The 6,876-nt window shown below is 36.3% G+C and overlaps 1 long non-coding RNA gene across 2 annotated transcripts; it reads right to left on the reverse strand.

Moving 5' to 3' along the window:
* Positions 1-1,029: 1,029 nt before the first annotated feature.
* Positions 1,030-6,622, reverse strand: LOC131253186 (uncharacterized). 2 transcript variants are annotated; one of them, XR_009175001.1, is made up of 6 exons: positions 6,601-6,622; positions 6,318-6,408; positions 5,337-5,445; positions 3,281-3,352; positions 2,199-2,309; positions 1,030-1,218 (listed from the first exon to the last, which is right to left on the reverse strand). It is a non-coding gene; the product is annotated as an uncharacterized LOC131253186 (long non-coding RNA). The 2 variants fall into 2 exon arrangements; XR_009175000.1 differs by lacking the exon at positions 1,030-1,218 and having other exon boundaries at positions 2,170-2,309.
* Positions 6,623-6,876: the final 254 nt, after the last annotated feature.

Here is a 6,876-nt window from a genome sequence, read left to right on the forward strand (position 1 = left end):
AAAAACATTTTTTGGTATTTAAAACAATGTAGAGCATTTATATATCCTTTGCCACTACCAATAGAAAATCTTATTTGAATTTGGAAAGCAAGATGAAACAACTAAAGAGCACTTGAAATTAATGGGTGAATGCATCACCATCACCATCATCTAAGCCTTACCCCAATATATGTTCTTTCCAATTTTGGCATTTCAAAATTCTAGATGGGAACCATTTTCCAGTATTTATTGATAATATATACAAAATAATTTAGCTCTTAGGCAAATGGGTAATGAAAAATAGAGCTTGTTGTCAAAATGTAAACACACTTTTCTCAAATTTATCATTCATTTCAATTGCACGTACCATGATGTTTGAAGTTCATTAGTAATGGGAAAGCATCTTTCATTGACCTAGTCGAAGATCTTGTCGCCATGTTTGATTTGTTTGGCATCCAAAAGGTGTCTGATAACCACAGATTATTATTTATTTATTTTGCATTGAAGGAATTTTATTAACCCAAGGTTAAATACAACGTTATTTAAACAAACATAGGGAATTCAAGTTCACATCCCACCATCCAAATCTTTTTAGTAAAAGACGTCTTTCCTACAACTAAATATCAGAAAAATGAAATGAAGAATGTAGAGTTTCTTCTTCTTCTTCTTCTTCTTCTTCTTCTTCTTCTTTTCTTTTGCATTGAGGGAATTTAAGTTTAAGCCATGCTTGAATCCAAGGTTACTTTAAACACGAGGAATTTGAATTCACAAAAATATTGTTGCTTTGTGATTTTCTAAGTTGTCAATCAAATCTTAGTACAAGACTTCTTTAATACAATGGAATATCAGAGAAGTGAAAAGAAGAATGAAGAAAAAATGTAAACTTCTCTATCCTTCTGCATATGCCACTTCAATGTCCTTCCTGCTTCTATATTTCCTTTTCGAATAACACAAAACAGACAGAAACATAGAGCATAAATCAGAGAATGTCTGGCTAGACTTTCCTTTTCGAATTTCAGTTTGGCTAGACTATTTACTTGTACTCAAATGCCCTGTCATCTAATTAGTGGCACACATGAATCTATTAGTGATGGAGAGTAATGTCTGGTGGGCAGAGCCGTGTGTAGAACTCTTGCTAATCTACCATTTAAAAGGCACCCTGAAATTGCTGGGAGAAAAGGCTAAGATGACGATGATGTTTATGACTTTTCTTCTTCCTCTTCCACCTGCTTTTATCTTCTTTCATTATAGAAATCAAAGAAAGATAAGTGCGTGTTAGAAGAAATGAAGTATCAGGAAAGAAAATTACATTTGACATGAGTTTTGATTTTTTAAACTATACCAGTCAACTCCAAAGTTAATTGCTTATGCTATAGTTGTTTACTCTTCTTCTTTCCTTCCTTACATAAGAGTTAAATGTTGATTCTTGGTGAAGATGGTGGGTAAGGCTTTCCTTGTCGCGAAGGATTTTGGACCTATAACCACTTCCCTATTCACTGTTCTTCATCCAGAAAGGTTGCTGGGATTCATAAAATTAGGCATACCATTTCTCATTCCTGGTCCCGAGGCAATACGCCGAGATCTCCTCCTTGAAGGCTTCTATGTATCAGGGTGGAAGGTAATGTAGTTTTCCTTTTATCTTGCCATGTTGAGAGGAATAGACACTGAATGTGATATCCTATGCTAATTGTTGGAACTGAGATCTGCTAGAGGACATTAAAGTTGCATACAACATCAGCCCTATTGAAATTTATCTTTTAAAAAGAAAAGAAGGAAAAAAAAAAAAATGGAGTCGAAGTACTTAACGCAGATTTCACCAATTAACACAAGTGATGCTTGTAAACTCACATTCATTGATTGCTTCCTATAGAAGCAAATCAGAATTTCTATGCCAATACACTTATTTTACAGGAGCCTGGAAGAGCTGAAGCAGATTTTGGGTGGCTCAATGTCAAGATTGTAGTGCGTAATACCTACATTCTGTTCTCCAAGAGAGAAATTTGACTGCCTATTCAACATTATATGAGAAATCCGGATTCTGTTTACCATTGCAAGTGCCATATAGGTTAGTAGGGCTTTCAAACTCCTAAGTAGAAAATGAACTGCAACTTGGGTGCATTTGAAAGTAAACCAAAACAACATTTAGTTGAATATGTCTGTAGGGCCACCTTGCTTTGAACTTCCCAAGCATTTTGGCCAAGCAGAAGTGAAAGTCAGACATGCAGGTGTTTGATCTAAATTAGGTTGCATTCCCACAGCAGTGGTGTTTGCAAGGATCATTCCTTTCTCTGGACAGAAATTATCTATTTCTTCATATGGTCTAGCTTCCCCTGTAATGAAGACAAATCATAAACAATGAAGACAAACCATCTCACGCATTAGCTACAGACTATAATGCATTCCCGCCAATTTGGTCATCCATCAATCAGTCACCTCAAACTGATTGAAAGTTTTTAATAGTTCAATTGCTAGCTCACCGAAAGTTCACAAATGTAATTTAATTCAATGCCACATCCAAACTCACCCTGATATATCATTAAACATCTCCAGATTCAATAACTCTCCACTAGAGTTATTGAATTTTTTAAAGTAATACATGTATAGGCTATGGTGTCATTTGAGACTTTTGCAAAGTGCATAAATACTTGAAAGAGGGCACATATGGGAGGTTCACTACCTTGCAGCAGGCAGGACTGACCAAGGTACTCAGAAATGGAAATGGCCAACATAAAACACCCATGAAATTTTTTAAAAGGAAAAAATATATCGGGGCCCATGTAGGTCCCCCTTTTTTTTCTAAATTGGGCATTACAGCCTAAAATCGCATGAGAAGGCATGATTTCCCCACTCCTATGAAATAGAAAACAAAACGCAATAGTGTCAACCCAAAACTGCAATAACAGGTGGCTAAAAAAGAAAGCAAGAAACAAAAGACTAATAAATGAGCCGAGTATATTTGCTTGTTCAATTGGAAAGAAGAAAATAAACTTATCAATGAGCACAGTGAAACAAACTCCATGCCATACAAGTTTGACAAGCAATTTGCTCATTAAATGCCAACTAGTGAACTTGTTAAAGTTTCTGATCTGATTATCTCAGAAACAAGTAAATTTTGACGAGCTTGATAGACCGGGAAAAACAAAGGAAGATAGAAAACCTCAAACGGCATGAACCTCAATAAGCATATCCGGAATAAATAGAGAAATAAGTGTGTTACAAGTGAAAATATAACCAAAGGGAGCAAACAGCAGTCCATGGTACTATAGTGCATGGTATATTAGAAATAAGCATAATTACTTACCTATTAACCAGGATGTTCTGAATGATAAGGTTTGACATAGAATGGCCATACTCAGGGTGGTCGATAAAGTTCCTACATAAATGAAAAGGTTACTACTATAGTTAAGTAAATACCATAGGTTTAACTGATGAAGAATGAGAAACAATCTAATCCTAAGTCCCCAACAACTAACCAATAAGAAGAAACTGGTAAGGATGAAAAGCATGACAGGTTTTGTATAGTTAAAAATACAGGTTCTACCACAGATTGTTCATGTAAATAGTCTAGCCAATGAACATGTTTAGGACAGGCTTTGGAAGTTAGTAATGCCAGACTGTGGTCTTTAGTTCCCATGTTAGCTAAACCTAAGCTGCTTAGAGGCAAGAACAATCAGAAAATAAGATAACTATTCTAAGTTCACTTTTAGGATGTTCTAAGACAGAAGTAATGTGTGGAACTGGAATGGATCAGCTTTAAATGCACTAATTGTTTTCATGCATCCGAAGAAATTATAAAGAGATGGCCAATGCATCCTTAAGCCACGAAAATATTAATTGCTCCTGGCAGAAGTCTAAAGATGGGTTGCACTGGTTAGCCTCTCTTCCAGGGTCTTATAAGATCAGTTTTGATGGGTGTTCTTTTGGTAATCCTAGGCCAGCTGGGGAATTGGAGCCTTAGTGAAGGATTCTAAAGAAGCAATGATGATAGAATTTTCTAGCCTGTTGGTTTCAAAGATTCATCATATTTAACAGAGGATGCACCTTTGCTTCAAGCAATCAGGATGGCTGTAGTGTGGACTTCCGTTTTTTCCAGGATGTTATTGACAGGGACTCTCATACAACCTCTTGGGCAACTTCGGCTCATTTCCCTAAAAGCTTGCAAATATTGTCAAAAGGTGATTTGCCATGTTTCTTATTATTTTTCTTTTTCTTTTCTTGTTTTCTTTTGTGTATGCGTGCCTATTGTAGATATATGCTGGTCTGTTTGCATATGGAGTTTCCTGTCCTTCTAGGGTCAGTCTGTTTACTTTCCCCGTTTTGTTTAGCTTTATTGTGTCTGCTCTTTTTTTGGTGCAGTTTTTGTTTGATGCATTTCAACTTCTAAATGTGTGAAGATGTAAATCTGAAACCTTCTCAAGAGTTGGCACCTAATCCACCTTTCTTGGAAAACAATAATACACAATCAATTAGCATTCAATTTAGCACTGTTGCAATACATGCATATTCAGTTCAGGAGAGTGCCAATGGCACTATTGCAGTACTTATTCAGTTCTACATCCATCAGTAACAAGAATTTTGAGAATTATATATCTCCATTCTTACACATTGCCCATTCCTCACATATATCCCACATAATCAAACTCCCTCTTATCCTCTGCACCATAGATTAGTAAAACATGAAAGAGAAGCATATAAATGAGTTCATTTTGGGTTAGGTTAGCGTCTGCTCAAGCCCAATCCATTTACAGATAGGGTTCCCATAATATTAAAATTGAGGATTAATAAATGCATAAAGAACAAGAATGCATACATGCAACACTGTGGATGGTGATCTTCCAAATTTGATCACAACCGCCAGCCAACCTCTCCTGCCATTACTATTTTCATATCTAAAGCTACATAAAGTAAGCTCATATGGAAAGCATCTTTTAATATCCAGAAGATTTAGTTGTTTGAGAAGTGAATTTTGATGCAAGATTGCAACTCGACATGATTCTATGAATTCATCTTGCCAAGTCCTACAAGAATCCTTCTTAGGATTACATGGTACTCAAAACCGATATTGACCATTGATTATCATAGGAATCTGTGTGCAAACTGATGGATTGTTATAAGAAATTTGCATGGATGGAAAATCTAACTATAAAATGACTAATTAAAGTATTGCACATGTTGTAAATTGTCCTTTTTTTTGCACGCACACACACCCCCCACACACTCACGCCGTAGTGGGATTTCACCACCTATGGATACTCGAACCCTTGACTGGGTGTTGAAACTCCTCAGAGTCTACCACCGGAGCAAGAGTAAGGATCAATTGTAAATTGTCCTAACCATGAACTTTTTGATAGTATCACCTTTTAAACATGGAGACGTTTTGAAAAACTGGGCCATAAAGTTCATGATCATTCCGAAAAAGAATCAGCCATAAATAAGTAGGAATCTACCGATTTACTTCATCCAAGCCTGAAATGTACAGGACAAACCTAATCAAAGGCAGTTATAGTGAAGGACTGAAAATTAGTTTTGGTGTGCTGAATTGGGTCGATACGAGCCGATACAGTTGTATTTGTAGATGAAACCAATACGCATCAAGTGATACATGCTGATTTCTAGCTTCAGACAATACTATAAATCTTTGATTTAAGTGAGATCTAACCATCCCTTGACAAACATCCCTTAACAAACTGAGGGAAGAAACAACAATTTCAATGGATTTAAGTGAGAGCTAACCATCCCTTGACAAACACACAAAGAAAGAAACCAAAAATTTCAACAATTAAAAATGGCTGTCCACAAAGATAGGATCAACCAATCAAGAATAAACTAAGAACAGCTAAAACCATTATTTATTAAGAGGGAAGATACATATATTGATTTGGGGTATCGGATTGATTTGCAATCCAGTCACCATTTCCATGTCTTAACACACCCATTTCAAACGTTGGCTCTATCAGCTCTACTATATCATTTCCAACTGCCAAAGGAATCAAGGCAGAGGGCAAAAAAAAAAAAAAAAAAAGTCACTCCATTTCCGTTGACAAATTTATTTCATTAATAATAATAATAATAAAATAAATAAATAAATAAAAGAAAAGAAAAAGAAGAACAAAATTAAAAAAAAAAAAAAAAGAAAAAGAAAGAAAGAAAGAAAGAAAGATAAGAGTAACCGTCTCCTCATGGAAACCAAAGCCCCTTGATGATCCATGCAAAATTCAACAAGCTAATGAAAGCATCACATTTACCTATACATTCCTAACTCTATAAACATATTGTTTTATGATAAAATATCCTGACATCTCCCCAAAATGGGAACTTGTAGCTAGACAGTCTCATACCTGGCCTTGGGCTTCTATTCACCTTCTTGCAGAGATCCATATTCCCATTCTACCAATCCTACAGTCTCTTTGTAGCTTCCCACTTTTCTAACTACCCAAACACAAAGGCCATTATCAATATCTTCAACGAAGAAATAAAAGACCAACAAAAAGATAGAAAACTCCGTAAGCGGGAAGTGGACCCACATAACTCACCGTTCCACAATAAATAAATAAAATAAAAAATAAAAATAAAAATCCAGTAGTCATTCCTATTAAACAATTTTGGTGTAGTGCCACTTACCACACATCAACAGGAGTAGAGTAACATCGGGATCCAAGGAGAATTTCTGGTGCCCAGTACTATAGCATAATTGTAAGACCCATACCCTAGTCCGTTCCGTAGGCTTCCGCAGTCCTTCTGATCAAATTCCGGTAACCCTCGACCTGTATCCGACGTTTGCGCGCAATCCTAAGCAGGGTCCTGCATACCGAAGTTGGCTCGATCTGAAACTTGTACCTTAGTGGCCACGCCGTCGCCGCAATTCCAACGCTGCGACTCGCGCACCGAACAGATACT

The sequence above is a fragment of the Magnolia sinica genome, chromosome 8 (genome assembly GCF_029962835.1).
Source record: "Magnolia sinica isolate HGM2019 chromosome 8, MsV1, whole genome shotgun sequence".
In the NCBI taxonomy this organism is placed as follows: domain Eukaryota; kingdom Viridiplantae; phylum Streptophyta; class Magnoliopsida; order Magnoliales; family Magnoliaceae; genus Magnolia; species Magnolia sinica.